Consider the following 25,932-nt stretch of genomic DNA (forward strand, 5'->3'; position numbering starts at 1 on the left):
TTTTGTGTGATGGACTCCTGACCTATTTAGCGGAACCCGAAACTCCACCACTCTATGGCACAAGTTGAGGAATCTGCGGATCACACGGTCGCAGAAGCGTCTGAGTATCTGATTGAGACCATCAACTCTGCTGTAGACAAGAGGTTCGCAATGGGTCCTGTCGACTATGCTGTAAATAGTGAGCAAGTATGCAAGGCTGGCAGCATTTACAATTTTAGACAGACTGTCGAAACCAGAGAGAATCTCTTCCTAACCAAATCGACACACAGAATTGGTGCCACCACTGGCAGTTGGCCTCACGTAAGTTCTTCACGGCGTCCAGAAGAAACTGTTTCACATCTGGAGTGAGTCAGTGACTCCATCCAGTGTGCACACGGAGTCCTGATTGGTTTTCTTCCCTTACTAAGGGATCCCATAACGCGCGTAACACTGGAGCTCCCAGCTACCAATGAACTCACTGTATGTGACTAAACGGATCATACAGGCTGAGAGGTTTCTTCTGAAACAGGAAAACCAGCTGCATCTGGCTGAGGGAGTTGTCAGCTCCAGATAGCACGTGGCATCTGTTTGTCAGACTAACCAGGGACGCATTACGTTCATCCACCCAGGAGGTCTTTTGCAGCCTGCCATGCCCCGAGGGCGAGGGATCAACTTCAATGCGAGCAGTAAATGGAGTAGACACTGGTGCCAAATGATCGGGGGGCTCGTGGATCATGCTGGACGACCTTGGGATAAACTCGGCAGGTTCATAACAGTGATGCCGTTCCACTGTAGCCTCACGTTGTGCAATTAAAGTCAACACAGTCAAGAGATGAGAAGGAGATGTCGGCATCTCGGCTGGCATCAGCACACAGCAGTCACAGTTCCTGTCTATACTGAAGACGGTGGAAAACTACACTACACACACAAATAAATGACTATCGACATTGACACTGACAAAAACGCACTACTCCATATTAACGTTGCCTTTAACACAAAAAAAGGGTGCTCAGTGTTGAAGTAAAAAAATTTTAGATACTTACCCAGTGTTATAAAATGTCTGTCAGAGCGCAAACTTAAATTTGAAAACAAACTGAATCCTCTCGTCCCTAACAACTCCCTCTTTCCATATAAGAATTTCTACTTTTATAATATGTAAAAGGAGTTGGGTAGGTATTACTAACACACCTCTGTATTTAAAAAAAAAAATCTTCCCATAGTTTGCTAGTAACGATATTTGCAAACTAATGGGTAATGGGAATGTAAAATGATGGTTCCACATCATTACATTTAATTGTGCAAATGATCAGTGGAACATGTGACCTGCCAGGTTAGCCCAGGGCGCCAATGCGCTACTTCCTGGACACACGTAGGCGCGCCAGCTCCATATCGAATCCGCCCGGCGGATTAACGACGAGCGCCGGTGTGCTGGCCATCCTGGATGTGGTTTTTAGGCGATTTTCCACATCCCACTAGGTGAATACCTGGCTGGTCGCTACGTCCCACCTAATTTACAGAACTCGCAGACATTTGAAAATCTTCGCACTATTTCATGACTTACACTAGATGCAGACAGCTGGGGTACACTAATTGCATCCCAGGGGTGGGGGTGGTGACAGGAGCGGCATCTGGTCACCCTCTGCCACTAATATCACCAAATCCATCGTAACAAGGCCGATCCCACAATGAAGTGCGACAAAGGCCCAAACAAAATGACGATCAATGGAACATGAGATTAACTAATTCTCAGTATGGTCATTCGGTTTAATTGAAGTACTATCTTGAACACTAGCTGCTTAATCTGTCTAACATTTGGCAATATATATCATGGTTTCAATTCTGTTGTCAGTTGTGTAAATATCTGTCCTGTGTGTGTGTACCTCTGGAACTTTTATTAACGTTTTTTCACACAGGGAATTGATATTTGCAGACTAGACGTCATCTAAAAGAAATCAGTTCGGGGTCCACTACCATCCGTGCAATTTTGACCCTGAAATATTAAGGCACTCTGTACATTCCAGTGCAACCGTCTGTTGTGTTATGAAAACAGTAATTCTTCAGACAGTCAGTTATTGTTATCGATTGCTCTAGTGATACACAGCTGCTATGCAGCAGGATATAACATGGAACTTAAGGGAATAGTTATGTCGATGGGAAAACTGACCTAGATCACCTAGAAGCAAAATATTTCCATGAACACTCTGACGAACTCCAAAAACATTTACCAGTTTTGAGCATCCCGAAAGTGGCTGGTGGCATAATGTGATATTAATGGCATAGTCATTTAGATTTCAAATCAGCTGCTAACATAATTCTTGCTCACCTATTTTCAGTAACTTGCATCTACTTTTCAGGCATCACAGTTGCTGAATTTCACAGTATTTAACAAAAGCAACACATTAATGTGTTGCACCACTACACACTGGCTCAATATGTCTGACTCGTGCATAGCACACAGCAACAGGCCAGAGTCGTAAACAGGGCCCAGCCACCGCCAGCTGTTGGTGTCAATGAGCTGCCTGCTCAGCAAACCCAACAGCGAGACGTTTCTGAGCTGAACTTCCACTAATCATAGGCTGGGTCTGGAACACTGAAAGTCCTTCAGGGAATTTCTGATGGAAAAGCTATGTAATGCCCCCCACCATATGTCAGTCACATACATCAAATCTAAAACGTCTGCTGATGAATTCGTAATTGGTACAGCTGGGCCTTACTCTGCCAAATGGTACTGGACTTACGATTTAGCTGCCACCACTATCACTGGACTGTAAAGAGACAACCATCTGGCTCCATGCCTCCATTGTCCACTAGTTGACCACTGCTACTCTCCACCCAGCGTTCCATACTATGAATCTGGGCAATACTGTCGCCCGCCACATCTTTTGGACATCAGGCTATCGTCATTTGCTGTTCCTTATCTCTATAAATGACTTGGGAGAGAATCTGAACAGCCGTCTTCGGTTGTTTGCAGATGACGCTGTCGTTTATCGACTAATAAAGTCATCAGAAGATCGAAACAAACTGCAAAACAATTTAGAAAAAATATCTGAATGGCGCGAAAAGTGGCAGTTGACCATAAATAACGAAAAATGTGAGGCCATTCACATGAGTACTAAAAGGAACTCGTTAAACTTCGGTTACACGATAAATCAGTCTAATCTAAATGCCGTAAATTCAACTAAATACCCAGGTATTACAATTACGGACCACTTAAATTGGAAAGAAAACATAGAAAATGTTGTGGGGAAGGCTAACCAAAGGTTGCGTTTTGTTGGCAGGACACTTCGTAAATGTAACAGACCTACTAAGGAGACTGCCTACACTATGCTTCTCCGTCCTCTTTTAGAATAATGCTGCGGGGTGTGGGATCCTTACCAGGTAGGACTGACGGAGTACATCGAAAAAGTTCAAAGAAAGGCAGCACGTTTTGTATTATCGCGAAATGTGGGAGAAAGTGTCACAGAAATGATACAGGATTTGGGCGTTAAAAGAAAGGCGTTTTTCGTTGCGACGGAATCTCCTCACGAAATTACAATCACCAACTTTCTCCTCCGAATGAGAAAATATTTTGTTGGCACCGACCTATATAGGGTGGAACGATCACCACGATAAAATAAGGGAAATCAGAGCTCGTACGGAAAGATATAGGTGTCCATTATTTCCGCGCGCTATACGAGATTGGAATAATAGAGAATTGTGAAGGTGGTTCGGTGAACCCTCTGGCAGGCACTTAAATGTGATTTGTAGAGTATCCATGTAGATGTAGATGTAGATCGTCAAAATACGTCACTGCCAGACCCCTGTTGGCGGCAGAGCTGTACCCACCACACGCTGAGCTGGCATTCACCTCGTAAGCAGCATGCCTCCCGGCTACGTACGAATGCTGCAGGCCCTTTGCTACGCCTGCGGCTCCACTGCTGGAATATTACGTGAGAACGCCAAGTCATGCCACCAACAAGGATGCACACAAATGGTTGAAGTCAACGAGAATAGTAAAGAACTGTTATCTTCACATTGATTGTGTCTCTGCAGCCTCCCGCAGTTTTCTCCATTCTCCCTCGTCATCATCCGAACTCATGATGCTCCAGGTGGGAGTCGAGTGCCTACTGACTAGCACGTAGACGATTCCCACCACCCAGTAAAGGTCACTGCACCAGCCGACTTCTACAAACTGACACGCTATATGCACTCCATTTTAGCTGTGGAATCATTTTTAGGGGTCCCATATGCAAAACGTGGATGCAGCCTTCAAACTGCCGAAAAAGACTCTTAGAATAACAACGAAAAATAGTGACAGAGCTCTTTGTAAGGGTATGCTTATGGGGTCCTGGAAAGCCCTATCTTTCCAATGTCAAAATAGCGCTTATAAATTACATGTTTTCTCAGAAAGTATTTGAGCTAGGAAGTTGAAATTTTTACAGGTTATTTATTGGAGTACTGGCTACAAATTAGCACAGGGGTTTTTCAGAATTTGAATTCTCATATATCCACTGATATCCACTGTGGTTTGGTGACCTTCTTTCACAATTGCAGTGGCAGCAGTGGTGGAGGTGGTGGCAGCATGTCACATGCTACATGATGTAGTTGCCTGTGATTCCCAACGTGCCCTGGAAGATTATCCGAACAGCTTCAGGTTACCGGCGTTTCTTGTTGTGGTAGGATCTTCTCATGAAATTTCAATGATCAGCTTTCTCCTCACACTGTGAAAATATTCTGTTGACACCCAGATACATAGGGAGAAATGATAATCATAATGAAATACGGGGAATCAAAGGTTGCCTGGAAAGATTTAAGTGTTTGTTTTTCCCACACACCCTTCGAGGGTGGGAAGTTAGAGAAATAGCTTGAAGATTGCTCGATGAACCCTCTGCCTGGCACTTAATTGTGAATTACAGAGTAATCATGAAGGTGTAAAGTAGTAGAAGTGACTTTGAATCTCGTCTTGCACCGGTCTTGCCTCTCAGTGACCTTGATTTTGGGCTTGTACCAGTCCTACACCTCAGTGACATTGACATGCGCTCGTTCTCTCATTGTATATCAGTGATCTGGACCTGGGCTCGTTCTCTCACTGCATCACATTGACCTTGGACCTGGGCTTGATCTCTTATTGCTGTACTATTAAAGATAACATCGAGAGTGTCACAGGGAATTGCGATAGGCCACTCTTATTCTCTCTATACATAAACAATTCGTCTAATAGCGTGAGCAGCAATTTGCGACTGTTTGCTGATGATGATGGACTGTTCGGAAATGTGTCGTCGTTAGGTAACTGCTGGAAGATACGGGATGACTTGAATAGAATTTGTGTTTGGTATAATAAAATGCAGCTTGCTCTGATTATAGAAAAATGTAAGTTGATGTAGTGCAACAAGGGGAACAACCATTAATATCAAACATCTAAACATATCGATGGTACCGTGAAAGATAATATAAGTTCCTTTCCCGAATTTATTTGCACAATTAAATGTTTCATATGTTTTCACCATTTTTCACATACTCTTGGATGTGTAGACAGTAGAGTAATAGCTAAGAAATACTGTATGTATGCACCAGTAAACACACTGATCTCTGAGAAAATTATGACCACCTACCTGAAAGCCGGTATGTCCACCTTTGGCACTGACAACAGCGGCGACGCGTCATGAGCTTTGGTAGGTTGCTGGAGAGAGTTGGCACCACATCTGTTCACATAAGTCACCTAATTCTCCTAAATTCCGGAGAGGACAACAATGAGCTCTGACGCCAAGTTCAATCACTCCCAGATGTGTTTGATCATGTTCAAATCTGGCGAGTTTGGAGGGATGGTGATTCATCAGACCACGCAATGCTCTGCCACTGAGCCAACATCCAGTGCCGATGGTCACATGTCCATTTAAGTCGTAGTAGTCGATGCTGTGGTGTTAACATTGGTACACACATGGGTCGTTGCCTGCCGAGGCCCATCGTTAGGGCTTGTTTGGTGAACTATATGTTCAGACACACTTTAATCTGACCAGCTTCAAAGTCTCATGTTAGTTCCACCGCAGTTCGCCGCCTGTCCTGTTTTATCAATCTGCCCAGCCTGCTACGACCGACATCTGTAATGAGGGTGGCCGCCCAACCTCACTACGTCTGGATGTGGCTTTACCTCGGTTTCTCCCCGTGTTGAAGACACTCACCAGAGCACTCCTCAAACATCCGACAACTAGCGAAATTTCCGAAATACTCGGGTCGATCCTCCAACCCATTATAATCTACCCTCGGTCAAATTCAAATAGATCTCACGCCTTTCGCATTCTTCAAAAAAAAAAAAAAAAAAAAAAAACAGCACGCTTACTGATACTACATGTACCGTTCGTGTGTCTGACTACGAGATATTTCTTGCCAGGTGACACTACTATCGCCTGGACGGGATGTGGTTCAGTGGTCATAATGTTCTTACTCATCGGTGTATATAATGTTCGCTCTTTGTTCTTACAAACCACAATGCACTTCAACATAACAGACTATCAGTATCGCAATGGCGCCCAACTGGAAGTTGAAAAATCTCGCACCTGCAGTGCTCTTTGGGAGTCTAGCTGTTTTTGCAACGTCTCTGGACGCACTAGACAAATTACTTAATGACGTATTGCTCCGTAGACTTCCTCTAAGCCGTTTGTTGGCGGAAAAGGATTCTTTCTACGCACTGTTATGCATATACTATCATGCTGCGACTGTCTCCTGATGTACGATAAACTCTACGGGAATGTGTTGTCGTTAGGTAACTGTAGGAGGAAAGAGGATGAATTACAATTTATATTTAGTCTTATAAATGACTGCTTGCTATAGGGTAATGCAGATGATTAGGGAATTTCTTTACACAGTATTTGTACTGTGCTGCTTGAAGGGTTATCTATACTAAATATCTAGGCGTAACGTTCCAAAGCTTCATGAAATGGTACAAGCACGTAAGGTCGGATGAAGTGCAGGCGAGTTGTCGAATTCCTTTTATTGGGAGAATTCTGGGAAACTGTAGCTCATCTGTAAAAGAGACCGCTTACAGAACACTTGTGCGGCCCATTCCTGAGTTCTCCTCAAGTGTCTGGGATCACCGGCAGGTCAGATTATAGAAAGACGTCAGAGAAATTTAGAGGCGTGCTGCTAGAGTTTTTACCATTAGGAACGATCAATACGCGATTACCACGGAATGCAAATGGGAATTCGTGGAGGAAAGAAGACGCTCGTTTTGCGAAACGCTATTGAGAAAATTTAGAGAACTGGCATTTGTGACAGACTGCAGAACGATCCTATTGCCACCAAGAAACATTAGACATAAGGATGGAGGAGGCAAGAAAAGTGAAATCAAGGCTTTTACGGAAGGATGCTGACAGTTGTTTTCCCTCGCTCCATTTGCAAGTTGGGCAGGTACTAGTGGTACAACGTACCCTCCGCGATACATCATATGGTAGTTCCCAAAGTTTGTATGTAAATATAGATTATCATTAATTTGAAAACCAGACTCTACCGTTTCTTTCTCTTGGTTACGGGAATTATTATTCATGTATCCATTTAACTGACGTATGTTTGTAGTTTTCCAATTATGGCCATGAATATAATTTTAAGTTCCTGAAACGAAAGCTTCAGTAAATTCACGGCAGTATGTGTCTGAAATCAATTGCAGTGAAAACTGTCGTAGTTCTTAACGGGGTGCTAAAGTTTCCAGACTGTGGCTCCTATGTTACAAAGTACTTACAGGTCCACTTACCGTGATCCAGACAGCACGACTAACGATTTTTTTTCAGGTGTTTGGAAGGGGGGCGGCGAGGTGGCCTGAAAATGCTAAGATACTGAATGCTGTTCACAGAAAGAAGAAATGATGTTAGTGCAGGTAAGGCACACATTCTTTTGCTGCTGGCGCATTGTTCCAGCTCCCCCGGTTCGCCAGTGGACGGTGCTTGCATCTGTTTGTTCCAGTGGAACAAAAGCGTGAGAAAGTGGCGCGCTCCTCCGATTGTGAACACTTGTGCGGTTGAATGACGCATAACGGCGTACACATTTCAAGCCCGAGATTAAAATCTTCGGCGTGGGATGCCTTTCAAAACATTTCGACATATACAATAGGCAATCAATCCACGGAAAGATCCACTCCGAATTTTGTACAACAGAGAGACAATGATGTAGATGCAACGAGACTCTGCGCAAGGTACTGACTCGCCACTTGACATTCTAAAGCAATCGCGACGAGGCGTCTGAGGAACACATTCCTTGCATAGAGACCGAGGTAATATGAAATTCTCGCAAAGACTTGTAACTTTAGAAAGCGAATATTTTTGCAGAGTGAAGGGCCGAAGCTGTTGGAACCAAACAACTATTATTGTTTGTTTCGGCAGCGTGAAGTTTGATGTGAACCTCAAGAAAAGTGGTTAAACTTCAAAATTACTAAATATTTCTCGCTTACAGCAGTTGAATCTCGTAGCGGCCGTAAGGACAAACTCGTTTTTTGTAGTAAAATCTCGTAATTTTGTAATAAAACGCAACTTAACTGAGGAAAATTGTATTAGGAACTGTGCAATAGAAATAATAATGGAACCAAAATTAGTAAGAGAATGTGGACTGTGAGAAAAGAATGAAAGTCAACAGGCAGAATTTTGCACACAGCACAATATCGTCTATGCTAATATTGCTAATAATTTTGTATACGTGGAAGAGTCGGGAAGTCATTTGGAGGTTTCAGTTCTATTATGTAACTGCAAAATAGAGATTTAAAACCCACATTGTAATGTACAAAACGTTTCTAGTGGAAATTTTTGACTCTAGCAATTATTTATTAATGTATGAACCGAAGAGTAAATCTGAAAGTTAATGCATGTATTGAAAAAAAAGTCTGAAAATTCTTTTAATCAGTAATGCACGATAGGAGCACGAGGGGACATCAAAAAGTAAGTTACACATTATTATGGCACACTAAGTAACTTCTACTGAAAGCTCCACTGTACTTGAAAGTGAAAGATGCAAAGTGTTTACAACTAAACTTTCGCTACTTGATAGGGCCCCCATGAAAAACGAGTAATCGAAAGACAATGAAACTTTCAGCAAACTTTTGTAAGAACATGCGGAAGAGAAGTAACGAATTAACCATTGAAAGAAACACATTTTAACTTCCGCACGAGAGCGTAATATTTTAAACTGTGTACCGTGTTGAATTAACAGGTTACAAACCTTGCTCAATGTGACGACCATCTGCATCCACGGCAGCTTGGAACCGCAATAGATATTGTTCTACTGTTGCCCTAAACAACGGTGGAACATGGAATGTTCAACTATCGTGACACATCTCGTCCACTGCTTGAAAATCGCATACTGTGTCCAGCATTCTCAGCCGTTACAGCAGTAACTTCTTCACCAATTTGTGGCACAATAGTCCGTCGGCCACCCCAAGGACAATAATTCTCAAATCGCCAGTTAATTCGAACTTCCGAATCATGTTCTTCAACCCCGATGCGAAAAGATGACCTCTCCGTATTCCTTTAATGTGTTAATACTCGTGAAGAGCTTGAACACTAACGCTGTTCTTTTGATAAAACAGATTTACGAGATCACGTTTCCCAGAGTCATGTTGACTGTATGATCCTGTAATGCACACTGACGCTTGTATTTCAACCCTACGTCACCGTACCAGTACAGGTGCCTCACGGCAAGCTTGGCACTAACACTACTAACAAAGCAAATGTGGCAGCGCGTAATGTGAAAATCATCCATATAAAGTTGGGTAATCATGCAGTGAACAGTTTTTCTTCTAGATTTGTTCAAAAAAAATGTGTGAATTCTTGTGGGACTTATCTTGCTAAGGTCATCAGTCCCTAAGCTTACACACTACTTAACCTAAATTATCCTAAGGACAAACACACACACCCATGCCCGAGGGAGGACTCGAATCTCCGCCGGGACCAGCCGCACAGTCCATGACTGCAGCGGTCCAGACCGCTCGGCTAATCCCGCGCGGCGATTTGTTCAAATAGCGAGCGTTAAACCATACCCACCCCTTATATGAAACAATTTTTAACATAGTCAACAAGTCTTGTAAACAAAGGTGGGACCGTTACACCAAATGTTTGTTTTCTCGACGATAGAAATCCTTTCATTTGATAGGAAGCCATATTGGAATGTCCTCACCAATGAAAAATCTCTTTACCCTCAAATCTTCCTTCAGCTTACCGAAAAGATGGAAATCGCTTGGTACAATATCTGCACATCCCGATCAGCATGATCCATGTGTGTTTCGCCTGTATCAAATTGTTAGAAATTTTTTGGAAATTTGAGGTAAGTTCCTATGGGACCAAGCTGCTGAGGTCAACGGACCCTAGGGTTAGACAATACTTAATCTAACTTAAACTTACGCTAAGGACAACATTCACACCCATGCTCGAGGGAGCACTCGAACCCCCGAAGTGGGAAGCCGCGCGAGCCGTGACAAGGCGCCTAAGACCGCGCGGCTACCCTACGCGGCTAAATTGTTGGAATAATTTTACTGATGCTGGATACTATGTAGCATTTGGACCAAATGCTGCACGATTTTCAAGGTGAATTTAAAAGTTTAGCACACAATGAATGTTCTGTCCCGCTTTCTTCAAATTTGGAGAACGCTTCAAGTTACCGCATCGTTTTACTCGCAACCTGTGATGCACCTGTCTGTGTCTTGAGGAAATCCGGAAGCTGTAGTCTGTTCCGACAATGCGCCACTCTAGTTGCGCAATGGTCTAAGCGTGGGGCGACATATGCAACTTACTTTCTGCAGTCTCTACATATGTGTACACCTTCCTGTGTTTACTAACATGTTTTAGAGTACTCTCTGATAAAACCCTCCCCCCTTACACCTTTCCGTGTTGCACACATAGTTACGTCTTCTACACGTGTCTGTCGCTTCATCCATTTAACTGTTTTAGTTGTCTTTCATGGTATGAGTAACGAACATGTACATCCATCCATTGTTGGCTGACTAAATTTCAGTTTTTGAATAGTTTTCGTATTAAAAGTCAGTGTTTTATTCCTACATGCCAAAAGTAGCGATACAAACTGATTGGAGACTTTACTCAGATACCTCGGATGCTTAGTTTTGTAACACCCCATCCGTCACTTAGCTGGTTTTGGCGTGTGTTCACCCCAACTAATTGACTAACAGATCAACAGAGAGTGTAAAACCGCCGCAATATCGGATAACGCAAAAAAATAATATAGTCCTGTGACTCCTGATTAAACTGCGGTGGCAGTGTTGACATTAATTTATTCAGAATTGATCACTTTTAATTAAAAAGGGGTGCACATTGACGTTATATTCAGCTATTGAACACCAGATGCAAATGTTGAACATAAAATTAATTAAGAAAGTGACTTGGGATTTCAACTACTTGATTGAAAACAGATGCAGTCGATTAGCACAAATTTATTTTAACTCCCGACCTTCAATCATCACATCACAAAACTCTCCTATCAGGCAATGGTATTAAATTGCGTTTGCGTGGGGTAAAGCGAGATAACTCAAAAGTAATTCCTATCGACTGACACAGGCGTAATGCGAAGTGCGACAAGAATTCTACAATACACAGCCCATGAAACCCCCGTGGAAACTTTGCCGACGTGATTCAACAAATTAACCAGTGGCCGAGCGGTTCTAGGCGCTACAGTCTGGAACAGCGCGACCGCTACGGTCGCAGGTTCGAATCGTTGTGTGGACGTCGGCCAACTTCGTGGTGCTGCAAGGCTGTGCTCATCTATTCACTCCTAGCTATCTTGCTCAGTACATAGCTGAACCAAAACTTTTTATCTCCAAGCTCAATCGTTCCATTTGCCAAGTCCTAAACTGCAGAGATGCTCACTCTTTCTCAGGCAAGCAGAGTAAAGAACGCCACGTCCGCACTATAGGCACGCTCGGAACGCAAGACCCCTACGGAGACTTCTCACAGTCCGCTCTTCGCCTCGGTTTCCCCTCCAGCAAAATCACTTACGCCAATTGCAGCGCAAGTCAAGTTAATTATGCGTCGCTTCCCAGTGCCGACCAAAGCCTGCTGTGGGAAGTGAACAAATTCCCACAAAATTTCCCTTCCTCTCAACTTCTTTTATTTAGCTCCTCCCAGGCCACCCATCAAGGTTAGCGTCTGCACAAACACCAATTTTTCCGGAATTCTGACTCCCAGGAGAGTACTTCAAATTCCTCGGTCCTACATTCCCATCGGAGGATGGTGTATTTCATTCTGACGCTCTTCACCTGATTTACTTCAGACTCTGTGGACCGTGAATTCAGCGTGAAGTTGCTATAGTCACGAACACGCATATTTTGACCTCTGTTGACCGCTCCACCGTAGCTTCGCCTGGCTTTCTTGCATGTTTCCCTGAAAACGGGCCGACGGACATTTATCACTCAGGTGTACAAGTTCTCCATCTGCTTCCCGGTACACCAGCATGGGGTCAGGGTCAACCACCCATGTTGTCACTCATCTTAAGGCGGCTGGAGGCCGTGCTGCGTTACTGCTTTCTCAGAGCTTGAGCCGCCCTAAGCTGCCTATTGTCGCTTCCCTTCGCCATTCCCAAGCCGCCCATGGTCAACTCTAAATACTTCCAAAAATTGTTCAAATGGTTCTGACCACTATGGGACTTAACATCTGTGGTCATCAGTCCCTTGAACTTAGAACTGCTTAAACCGAACTAACCTAAGGACATCACACACATCCATGCAATGATGCAATGAGTAAAATTATTCCTTATCGAAATCCAATAGATACAAATCCTGTGTGTAATCCTTGGTATGTCTCTTCACGTACTACAAATGGTTAAAATGGCTCTAAGCACTATGGGATTTAACAATTGAGGTCATCAGTCCCCTAGACTTAGAACTACTTAACAAGCCTGGCGTATTGTGACATCACACACATCCATACCCAAGGCAGGATTCGAACTTGCGACGGTAGCAGCAGCGCGGTTCCGGACTGAAGCGCCTAGAACCGCTCTGCCACAGCGGCCGGCTCACGTATTACATCTCGTCATCATTGGATTACTGTTAGTAAGGTGATTCCAAATCCACTGATAAATTGATTAATATTACATAGGTGAAATCATTTTGCTAATGCTGATAGTAGTACTATTGCTCCAGTTGCTGCTGTTATTGGTCAAGGTCTATGATCTATTAGGTGAAATGGGTGGTTTGAATGAGTTGTTAACATAAGTTTAGTATACTTATCTAGAATATAAGTTTGTTAAAACTGAGAAAATGTAAGCTTGGATTACAGCTACTGCTGATTCTGGGATTAGTAGAAGTATTTGTCCAATAATTAGAAATGAGATGCGATCATTGCTATGGATGGTCCTGTATTTCCTAATAAAATTAGCAGTAAATGTCCAGCAATTATGTTTGCTGCGAATCGTACTGCTAATGTGCCTGGTCGAATAGCGTTTCTTATTGTTTCAATTAATACTATGAATTATATCAGAGCAGGTGGTGTACCTTGAGGTACAAGGTGCGTGAATGTGTGTCTGGTATGGTTAATTGATCGAAATAATATAAATCTTAATCTTATAGTTAAGGCGATTGCAAATGTGTTTCGAAGCAATAATTTTGTGTCTGTGCTAAGTGACTGCAATCCTAAATATTCGTTATGTTACCATAGATAAGTTCTTAAACTGAGTGTTTAAGTTAATTCATACGTCAGTATTCGATCAGATTTCCAACCTCTAACGAATTCGAAGGACTCTAATTATCACGGGAGCTTTGCTTTACTTCGCTCGGTTGTAATGAAATGAAAACCACATACACTATTGCTTACATTCTAAATCTACAGGGCGTATCAAAATTATTAGTGAAAAATGAAAGACTGGAAGTATACGATAATAGAAGCAAAGACGTTCCTGTATATATTGTCGTAAATGAGTCTTTTGAATGACAACTGTGAATATATGGATACGAGCTACCAATGATTTCAGTATCCATATAAAATGTGAGATTTTCGATTCCGTGCCTTTCAAATTGGGCTCACAAATTTCACGTGACCTATCTTAACAAAAAATGCCCTACTGCTTCCTGAGGCTGCATATTATGATTTACTGCACTTCGCTAAAAGGTGTTCCACGTGTCGTTCTTGCATTTGGATGCTGTACTCCACTCGTCTCTGTAATGAGTTACGAATTCTTTGAAATACCCCGAGATCGCCTCGCATATCTTAACAAGACTGTGCATTTCACTGTTCTACTTTTTCAGTTTTATCAACAAGTGTGTCTCGCATTTCACTTCTCTGATGACCGCAGACAGAAAAATCCGGATGACTGAGATTAGGTGATCTTGGAGGCTCTACTCGACCTACTGGCGCGTTGTACGTCGTCTTCCATTAGACGCAAAATGTGTCTATGCGCTATCATGCATGTGCCACACTCCCAAACGTTGCGCAAGGGGGACATCTTCAATCAGTCCTGTAAAATTTCGGTGTAGAAAAGGAAGATACACTCGTTTATCAAGTTTTCTCGAAAGAATTTGTGCGCCAATGAGACAAATACCTAATACACTTAACCGGACATTCAATGAAAAACGTTGCTAATGTGGTGATTCATGAACAACATTTAGTTTTACGTCATAATTGTGCCCATGTATATGGGTATATAATTGAAAAGTTCACATTTCCAGTACGTTTGTCCTAACTGGGACAATATTTTGCACTGACGTTAGTGGCAGTTCGTAACAACGCAATTACGAATCATCATGTTTATTAGAACTTTTTTGCTTCTATTATCGAATACTTTCAGGCGTGTCACTTTTCGCAATTAATTATGACTCACCTTGTATATTCTGCAGTCATTATGTGATGGAGGGTAATTCCAACAATACCACATTTCCCCTCGTCCTGTTCCGTTAGAGAATAGTATTTAGTCATTTTACATATGTCTGGAAGGAAGTAATATGTTGCCTGACTTTCTATAGCTCACGCCCTCAGAATTTCGGTATTAAATCTCCGCATAATGCACAATGGTTCTCTTGAAGTCACTACCATTGGTCTCTTAGAGCACCTTCGTAACGCTCTCGCCCTTGCTACACGAAGCCGCGTGGAAACTCTCTTCTCAGCTTCCACTCTGCTTTCACTGCTAATCCTGTCTGTTAAGGATCCCAGACTGACGAGCAATGAGCAATACTCAAAAATCAATCAAAGAGACTTTTCCAAAGGCGCTGTTTCCGTGGATGTATTTCAATTCTGCGGATTATTTCAAATAATTTCAGCTTGGCATTCTCTTTTGCTACAACTTCTTTTATGTGGCCGCTCCACTTCAGGTTACTCCAGATGCATACTCTTATGTATGTTCCGGTTGCTATTGTTTTTAGTGAGTCACAGCAATGGATCGTTCCACCCATTTACGAGCAATACGTTAGGTTTACCTACGTTGAAGGTCAACTGCCAGTCCTTTCACCAAGCATCGAACCTTTAAAAGACCTCCTGCATTTCATTGCTGTTTCATGGCACGGTAACATTCTTATATTAAAAAGTGTCGCCTGAGAACAGAAGTACGGAGCTTCTGAAGTTATCCAATAGATTGTTACTGCGTGGTTTGAAGAGTAACAGCGCTATAACACATCCATGAGCTACAACAGTAGTTACTGTTTCTCGATTTCGTCCCGCTGAGAAGTTTGTGCGGCCGTCTCTGACACGAAATTCTGAACCCAGTCACAAAATTTGGTTTGGTATTCCGTAAGCTCGCATTTTCATCACGACAGGGAGGAACTGTATTGAATTCTTCCTGTAAATCGAAGAACACGGCATCGACGTGGGTGCCGCCATCTACGGTGCTCTGGATCTCATAGACGAACAGAGCGTCCAAAGTTTCACAGGAACCCTGCTAAATCTCTTTTGTTTACTGTAGCGGAGATTTTCATTTTACGAGCAGATCATAATGTACCGCTACGCGTATGTAGACGAGGGACTTGCAGTCTTGAGTTGATAGGAAGTAAGGTGAATTTGCTTGTGGGTGCCTGGCGCTCAGGCCGCGGTCAGCCCGCCCCAGCCAGAGCACCGCGGCTGAGCATGACGCAACAAACGATACAGGCCAAGTAGTTCCAGAGACGAGCAGCACCGCCGGAAACGGATAAAGCCCAAAGCTGAGAATTTTGACAGCTATTCCCAGACTGGCTTTTGTGCAGGAGATGCACCAAAAACGGCGAAATGTCAGACAAACTAACAGATGGGGTCTTACAGCTGTTTGAGAATCTGTGACAACTTACAAACAAGTATTAAAGGAAATCTGAATACATCCGCAATCTCAGAAAAATGGGGAGCATCCAATGACCCAACAATATTTCAACATCTTTAAAACTACCGAGCCGAGTGGTCTAAGGTGCTGCAGTCATGGACAGTGCGGCTGGTCCCGGCGGAGGTTCGAGTCCTCCCTGGGGCATGGGTGGTGTATTTGTCCTTCGGATAATTTTGGTTAAGTAGTGTGTAAGTTTAGGGACTGATGACCTTAGCAGCTAAGTCCCATAAGATTTTACAGATATTTTTTAAAACTACAGAAGGGAATATTTCACACTCATTAAACATTTTCACAATATACGTCTGAATTAACTACTTGTAAATTCTTGATGCAATTCCAACAAAAGATATCTCAGATAATAGCATTGACTTTAGATATCATTCCTGAAAACCACTCATTTGCACCTGTTTTATTTATTGACTGCTGAAATCTTTCACATATTTTTACTAGGCAAATATTTGTCAGAACATCGTATTCTCCACAGTTGCGCAGCAATTGAATATGACATGAATACCTCACATTCTGTCGTACTTGTGTATTTGCCAGTAATTTCAGTCAAATTTTGATTGCAGGTGCTTATTAAAACTGTCTAATTTAAAAACAGTCAACTTCGTTTGTTAGTGGATGCCAAATCAGAAAAGAGAACCAAAAGACGCTACTGTCAGGAAGCCTTAAATAATTGTTTAAACAATGTTTAACGACAGTTCATTGTCATTTAAGTTGAATGCGTTTGAGCAAGAATGCTGGATTCTTATTTATGATTCAACTATTACTTGTATTTATTATAAATGGTCTTACTGTAGCGAATATGTATGACATTTCTTTAAATATTTTTGTAATGTTAGTTTAGTCTGGGAAGTGGTCGAGTTGAGTCAAACCATGTTTGGAGAGTGTAAGAACGATGCATTTTTGTGGGGACAGCCTTCAGCCAATGGAAAATCAGACGATAACGGAACTATATAGGAGTCAAGTGCTGACTGGGACTTTTAGAGTGGAGAGATCAAAGGAGCAATTATGAACTTTTACGCTTGTACTGGAAGAAGACAAACCTGCCCTTGGTAATGAGCATGATTCAAAAGTATAGGTGATAGCTTCTGGGACACTATAAGACTTTTACTGTTGAGGACACTTTTCGGTTAGACCTGGAAGGGGGCACTTGGACGTTCACTCTGATGGAAGACAGAGTTGCCTGTGGTACTGTGTGATTTTTGATGGCGTGGCTGATAGGGTCTGGGCGGCGAATGGCCGCTACCATATTTAAATTTCTCTAGGCACTTTATACTGCGAGAGGTCTGATTTTGCTCCAGAGTAGGAATCTAGCTTTTCCCATTTTTGTTACAGAACTGAGAATAGAGAGAGTAGGAGCTAATATCCTTTGTATTGCTTCTGTCAATTTGTGAATCATCATGTTGAACCCTGAACTGTTTGAGGTGATAAGTATTTCGTGTACCGTGATTACAAAATAAACTTAGTTCACGTATGTTTGATTACAGCTTAGTTTGAGGATTTGCTACCAATGTCGTAACCCTCTCTATATAACTTAACTGCGTTTAATAAGGGTATTTTTCTGTTTGTTCTTTAACTGAATGTCGTAGGGCAACTTCCTGTTTATTTGAGATGTCCTTTCTTGAATAAACATTATTCAATGTAATTCTTCATCATCTGCAGACGACAGAATAGTACCCTTGGTATTGAATTATTCATTTAACTTTTATTTTGTGTTTCTGTGTATATTATTAGTTCACAGTTCTATACAATGCATAGACTATATGACTGCAGGATCACAGCTACAACTTACTGTCTGCAGCGAATTAGCTGCGAGGCATGAAAGCAAATGTGCACGGAACGACCCTATGACCACATCGAGCAATTCTTTTTTAAACAGAGCCGTGCATAGCCCAAGTGCCTAAAGTACGAGTAACCGCAGGTAAAGACACAACAGATTTACTCGTGTGGACTGTTGTTTGGAAGAAAAATTACACGGCGGTAACCGTCAGGTTGTGTCGCAATAAGAAGCATGTATGAGACACGTTTTACAACTCTACAAATAAGAAGTAAGTATACGGTTTAACGCTCATTCAGCGACGAGGTCTTCACCGAAATACTTAGGGATTACAGTTACGAATAATTTAAATTGGAACGATCACATAGATAACATTGAGGAGAAAGCAAACGATTGACTGCCCTTTCTTGGCAGAACACTTAGAAAATGCAACAGGTGTACTAAAGAGAAAGCCTACACTACGCTTTTCCCTCTCTTCTGGAATATTACTTTGCGGTGTGGGATCTGCATCAGATATGATGGACGGAGGGCATCGAAAACTTGAAAGAAACGCAGCCCGTTTTGTAGTATCGCGAAATAGGGGAGAGAATGCTACGGATATGATACTCGAGTTGAGATGGAAGTCATTAAAGCAAAGACGTTTTTCGTTGTGACAGGATCTTCTCGTGAAATTTCGATCACCAAATTTTTCCTCAGAGTCCGAAAATACTTTGATGGCGCTCCCCTACAATGAGAGAAATGACCGTCGTAACAAAACAGGAGAAATCAGAAAGCACACGGAGAAGTTTAAGTGTTCGTTTTTCCTGCGAGCTATTAGAGAACGGAATGGCAGAGAAGGTGGTTCGGTGAATCCTCTGCCTGGCGCTTACTTGTAAACTGCAGAGTAACTATGTGGATAAAAGTGCAGAGGTCATTAGAGATGGAGCGTAAGCTCGGAATGGAAAAGAATCAAGAATGAAATCGGTCACGTCTTCTTCAAAGGAAACGTGCCAGCATTTACCTAAGGCAGTTTAAGGAAAGCAAGGAAATCTAAATCTGGATGTTGGAAACGCTGTCATTCGGGATCCTACAACAGATTGACGTAACCTCTATTGGCCTGTAATTATGTTCATCTGTCGATGGTTCACACTCTTGATCTTGAAACGTCGCAGTATCTGAACATTGCCACCCGTCTGGAAACCCGTGTGGTCTTCATCAATAGTATAGTCGGAAAAGTCTACATTCATGTTATTGCTGTTTCAATAATCATGTCATTAATTGTTTTTTGAAGCTCGGGTTGTTATTTAGTTCTCAATGCTGAGAATGTTATCAATCTAGAGTCAGGTTCCTGCTACTGGAAGGGCTTTGGTGAAGGCGACAGAGCGAGGATATGGGTCAGAAAGGATTTTTCTGTGATAGAAAAAGTATTACTGCTGTGTTTTTCATACACGAGCGTTATGGTCGAGGAGAGTTACGAGGAAATTAAAGGTTTGCATAAATGCAGAAACAGTAGCAATTTTAGAACTTGGGATGGTGTGAAGAGTCAGCTACGATCTGGAAATTACTGATAGTAGCAGAACGGATTCCTAGGATATATAATGACAGAAAAAGAAAAAAAAATGCAGACAGTAAGTAAATAAATAATTACGCTTCATACTGGGACAGGCAATGTGGACACGTCAAGATGCGTCAGTCCCATCCACATTCACAGCACTGCGAGTGGTACACATCACCGAAGTAAACGAGACACTCTTTAGGTAAACTAAATCTTCAGCGTCTCACTGTCACTAACAACTTTCATATTAAGAAGTGATAATATCTTTGTAGTTACAGGAAATTTTAAGTTTTTACGTTCATTTGTAAATATTATGATGACCTGTATTACCTGATACTGCTTATCGGAAACACTATGAGAGTTGTGATTCAGACTGCGTTACTCAGAGAATTACAGTATATAGATCACTGTGTTATGTATCCGTTACAGCGTAACGCCATATTTTAATGGATGGGTTGTGACGCACCGATTTTTCTGTACAAGCAGACGCAAACGATTCAGAGCTAGGAAGCTGCTTGGGCCAACGTGAACTGTTTTGGGAGCTTCAGACATACCGGAACCCGTCGTAGGCCGCCGGGTGTCAACATGTGTCACGGCGATACCCGTATTTCCGGAGAGTGCGTCTTCCTTTTATTTATTTCTGTTTCCCCGTAGGTACGGGTACTGACTCGGGCCTAATATATGTAATCTCCGGCGCCAGTCGGAGGCTTTTACAGCTGGGCGGCTGGGCAGGGGTGGCCAGGCGCTCCTAAACCCGCCGACGTAATCCCCGGCCGTGACACAGCTGTCGCCGTGCCGTAAAGACGGCGGGGCCGCCTCTTTTAACGTAAATAATAGGCCAGCACGCTACAACGTCACCGCCTGCTGCGACCGCTACACCGCCTTCTTAACGAGCCGCTCGCCCTCCGGACAGCGGGTTCCCGCCTGCAGCTCTCGTTTCGCGCCTCGCTTATCTACTTAACCACGAAAAAAACCTCGCTTGACTCTCTGGGGATGAAAGGTTTATGGAGAAATAACTAATGTATACTCCCTCGGCGAAGAAGCTGTCCTTGCAAAGCGCGGTAGCGACCTCACTGACTGGTTGCTTACTGCAATTTCCGCTCTTAGCTTTTTGCGATGAGGATAATTATCCCGAGGCTGCACTCCATAAAAACAAGCTGACAGTGGTGGTATGTCACTGCGGTCTTCTTAGTACGTTTCTGTCAATTATAATTTTGCTTTCTTTTTACCTTGGCAGTCTGTTTTCTTAAAAAGTTTATATACTCTGGTGTTTTCAACACCTCTAAGCAAATATCAGTCATTTATTTTCATTTCATAACTAAAATCTGTTGTTGTATTCTTCAGTCTGATGAGTTGTTTGATACAGCTAGTCTATCCTGTGTAAGCTACTTCAACTCAGGGGAACTACTGTAGACCGCTACGGTCTCAGGTTCGAATCCTGCCTCCGGCATGGATGTGTGTGATGTCCTTAGGTTAGTTAGGTTTAAGTAGCTCTAAGTTCTAGGGGACTGATGACCACAGTAGTTAAGTCCCATAGTGCTCAGAGCCATTTGAACCATTTGAACTACTGTAGCCTACATTCATTTGAACCCGCTTACTGTGTTCATGCCTTGGTCTCCCTTTAAAAATTTTACTCTCCACAATTCCTTCCATTACCAAACAGACGATTCCTTGATGACTCAGGGTGTGTTCTATCAACGAATCCCTTTCTTTAGTCACGTTTTGACATAAAATCCTTTATCCGGAATTCGAATCATTATTACCTCACTAGTTTCTCCATCTTCCGCCGTCCGGATTGGCCGAGCGGTTCTAGGCGCTACAGTCTGGAACCGCGCAACCACTACGGTCGCAGGTTCGAATCCTGCCTCGGGCAGGGATGTGTGTTATGTTCAAATGGTTCAAATGGCTGTGAGCACTATGGGACTTAACTTCTGAGGTCAGCAGTCCCCTAGAACTTAGAGCTACTTAAATCTAACTAACCTAAGGACATCATACACATCCATGCCCGAGGCAGGATTCGAACCTGCGACCGTAGCGGTCGCGCGGTTCCAGACTGTAGCGCTTAGAACCGCTCGGCCACCCCGGCCGACTGTGTGTGATGTCCTGAGGTTAGTTAGGTTTAAGTAGTTCTAAGTTCTAGGGGACTGGTGACCTCAGAAGCTAAGTTCCATAGTGCCCAGAGCCATTTGAACCATCTATTTACCCATCTACTTTCTATAATTTCTTTGCAGCCTCCATTTGAAAAGCTTCTATTCTTTCTTGTGTGGACTGCTTATCTTCCACCTTTCACTGCCGTACAAGGTTACACGTTAGACAAAATACCTTCAGAAATAGCTTCCTAATATTTAAATTTATATTCAATGTTCATGAATTTAAACAGAAGGAAGACATTTCTGAAGGTATTTAGTCCAATGTGTAGCCTTGTATGGTTACTTCCACCTTCTTTACCTCTACTTTTGATGTTTCATTTTGCAATCTAATTCCCTCAACATCGCCGATTTAATTCCACTAGAATCAATTACCCCTATTTTACTCTTTTATATTCTTTTTATAACCTCTTTTCAAGACAATATTTCTTCTACCCAACTGTTCTTCCAAGTCCTTTGCTGTCTCTGACAGAATTCCAATGGAAGATATGCAGTCCGGAACCGTGCGACTGCTACGGTCGCAGGTTCGAATCCTGCCTCGGGCATGGATGTGTGTGATGTCCTTAGGTTAGTTAGGTTTAAGTAGTTCTAAGTTCTAGGGGACTTATGACCACAGCAGTTGAGTCCCATAGTGCTCAGAGCCATTTGAACCATATTTTTTGAAGATATGCAAATATTGTAACATGTTAGTCTACAAGTGAAACTAAAGAAAATATTTCATAGAAACATAAGTCCGTAAATGTTATTAACAGAGTTACGGCTAATAAATGATTTTGCCTGAAATTTAGCAACTTCGTTAATATGAAGCCATCGCAAAACTGTACGTGGTTAAAGTAAAGCACGATTTCAATTTATTTTGTTTTTATTGATCTGGTAAATCTAATAAAACATGCCCCAGACGTGTATCTGCAGTATTTTTCCAGAACATCCAGAGAAGCAAAGATTATTACAGAAGTAAATTTGTTTACTTTCCATTAAGAAAGTAGAAACGTCTATACCATTGTTGGCAACCGTTAGTGAGTTGTTTCAGTCGTTTCCTAACCTTGAAAGGGATTAGTTTTCTGTATAGTTCAGTGAAAGAACGTAAGAACAAGAGTATATTTAAGTGAAAATACACAGTAACTGTTGTAGTTTGTAGATTATTTATGAAATAGGGACTCATTTCAAATGTACGACAGAGGAATATGCCGATATAGTGTTTATTTATGGCAAATGTAATTTTAATGCTACTGCTGCAGTTAAAGAATATCGCGTACGTTATCCAACTCGGAGGATTCAGAATGCACGAACCATTAGGGGAGTATTTGGAATGTTACGAGAGACACATTGTGTACCGAGCGTTCATAATCAGTACGAGGGATACGTGAAGACGATGATGAGGATATTATGGATTCTGTTCAACGTAGCCAGGTACTAGTAGACGAGGTACCTCCCAACGATTAGGCATTTCACAATCTAAGGTATGGCGTACACTAAAGTGCAGTAATCTGTATCATCATTTATATCCGGGAGACCCTGTCATTCGCTTGGAGTTGTGTAAACGTTTAAATACTGATCGGCAGTTGCACAAATACATTTTATTTACTGATGAGGCACAGTTTACTCGAGATGATATAAACAATTTATATATCGAGCACTTATGATCTGAAGCAAACACATATGCAACAGTCCAACAAAATTACTTCTTTGCTTCTCTGGATGTTCTGGAAAATTACTGCAGATACACGCTTGGGACATCTTTTATTAGATTCACCAGATCGATAACAGCAAAATAAATTGAAATCGTGCCTTACTTTAACCTCGTACAGTTTTGTGATGTCTTCATATTAGCGAAGTTGCTAAATTTCAGGTAAAATCTTTTATTAGCCGTAACTCCGTAACTAAACATTTGCGGACCTATGTTTGTATGGACTTTTTTCTTTAGTTTTACTTGGAGAATATAATCAAAGTTTCGCTCTTTAACACGTTATAACACGGAAACTAATTACCGTACGATTACCAAACTTGGTAGCATTAATGTCCAGAGTATGGGGTGCATGATTTCCATTCGTAACAGAGCCATCGACTAGTTCCAACTATGGGCACCAAGTGCAGTAATAAGTCATCGTGGTTCGTAATCTCACACACCTGGTCAGTCGCAGTGCACTTGTTGACGTTTCAACATGAGCTTGGGCAAAAGGAGCAGGACATAATTGGTGAAGCTCTATTATCAAAACAACAGGAATGCAGCAGTTGCACTTCGAGAACTTCGCGGGCTGATAGGATTACGGAAGTGTCCTCTTTCTCCATCTGCTGTGCGGAGCATGATGAAGAAGTTCGAATCAACTGGAGAACTGGGCGTCGCTCCGGGAAGAGGCCAACGACCAGTTGCACCACAGGTGGTTGGTGAAATCGCTGTTGCTATTGCAGACAACGCTGCGCGCAATTCCCGATCGTTAGGCAGTGTGCGTGCTGTGTCAACACAGTTCAACATCCCGTGGTCCACTGTACAGAAGGAGCTTCGAACCATTCTCAAATGGTATCCGTACAAGATCCATATCGTACAGCAGCTTACACCTCAGGACGCACAACAACCTGTTGACTTCACTCTCCACTTTCTCGTAAGGACGGAAGTTGACGAGGGCTGGCCCTGTACCATTCTATGTACAGACGAAGCTCATTTTTTTCTGACGGGGAGGTGAACACACAGAATTGCCGAGTGTGGGGATCTTCACCTCCAGTCACTGTGTATGGGGAACGTGTTACAGTATGGTGTGGATTCACTGACACGTTCATCGCTGGCCAATTCTGTTTTGAACGATCAAAGACGTGTAGCTTGACTGGCCAGCGTTACTGCGATACGCTTCGCCAGCATGTCATATTCGCCCTACCGGAAAGAGACGCATTGAACTCAACAGTTTTCATGCAAGATCGGGCCCCACCGCACATCGCTTGTGAAGTTCACCTGCTTCTCCGAAACACATCAGGAAACTATCGAATTATCAGCCGGTCATTTCCGAATGCTTGGCAGGGGCGATCACTTAATCTCACTCCCTGTGATTTATGGTTGTGGGGCTATCTGAAGAATAGGGTTTACCAGGGAAACACTCACACACGAGCTGATCTGGTGCGCAGCGTTTCAAGAGAGGTAGCCATAATACCTACAGAAATGCTTCGTTCTGCTGTGCAGAATGCAATCCTGTTCAAAAAATGTTCAAATGTGTGTGAAATCATATGGGACTTAACTGCTAAGGTCATCAGTCCCTAAGCTTACACACTGCTTAATCTAAATTATCCTAAGGACAAACACACACACCCATGCCCGAGGGAGGGCTCGAACCTCCGCCGGGACCAGCCGCACAGTCCATGACTGTCGCGCCCTAGACCGAATGCATTCCTGCTCTTTCAGATTCTTCTGGACACTTACAGGCGCTATATTCAGCCCCTTTTGTAGCAGTAATGGTACTGGTGTGTAATGGTATCACGTACTGTAGCAGCGCATTAAAAGAGTTTCAGTTGAACTGATTCTGCCTTATTTCTCTTCCTTATGTCGTTGGCGTTAATTCTACCTAGTTTGGTCTTCGTACGGTATTTAGTTTCCGTGTTACAATGTATTAAATACGGAAAGTTTAATTATAACCACCCAGTTTGTATATATATATATATATATATATATATATATATATATATATATATATATATATATATATATATATGTGTGTGTGTGTGTGTGTGTGTGCAAAACCACAGTGATTGAGATTCTCCTGTCGTCGATGGTTCGTTAAAACTTGTCCAATTATTTCCATCTTCTTACTACTAGCTTAGCTTCACTGTAGGGCAATACCAGCTGTCTTCCTTGTGTCCAACAGTGAAATACTGCCTGTGTAATATTATCAACACTCTCCCAGCAATAATCACCACCGTCTATTTCTGGTTTCTTTTTTTCACTCAGTCTTCTACGTACATTTCCACTCTATTTCTTGTTCTTCCTGGCATCATTTAGAGTCCTTTATTTCGATAACGCTGCCATGCCTCCCGTTTACAGGAATTTCATATTACGGCAAAAGAACTAACCCAATGCTAACAGGAATAACTTTATTTAAGTAATTATATTTCTGATATTCATAATTTGTACCACCTCTACTATTCACATTCCAATGTTAAACCGAGCGAGGTGGCGCAGTGGTAAGACACTGGACTCGCATTCGGGAGGACGACGGTTCAATCCCGCGTCCGGCCATCCTGATTTAGGTTTTCCGTGATTTCCCTAAATC

Source organism: Schistocerca nitens, chromosome 3, assembly GCF_023898315.1.
Source record: "Schistocerca nitens isolate TAMUIC-IGC-003100 chromosome 3, iqSchNite1.1, whole genome shotgun sequence".
NCBI lineage: Eukaryota > Metazoa > Arthropoda > Insecta > Orthoptera > Acrididae > Schistocerca > Schistocerca nitens.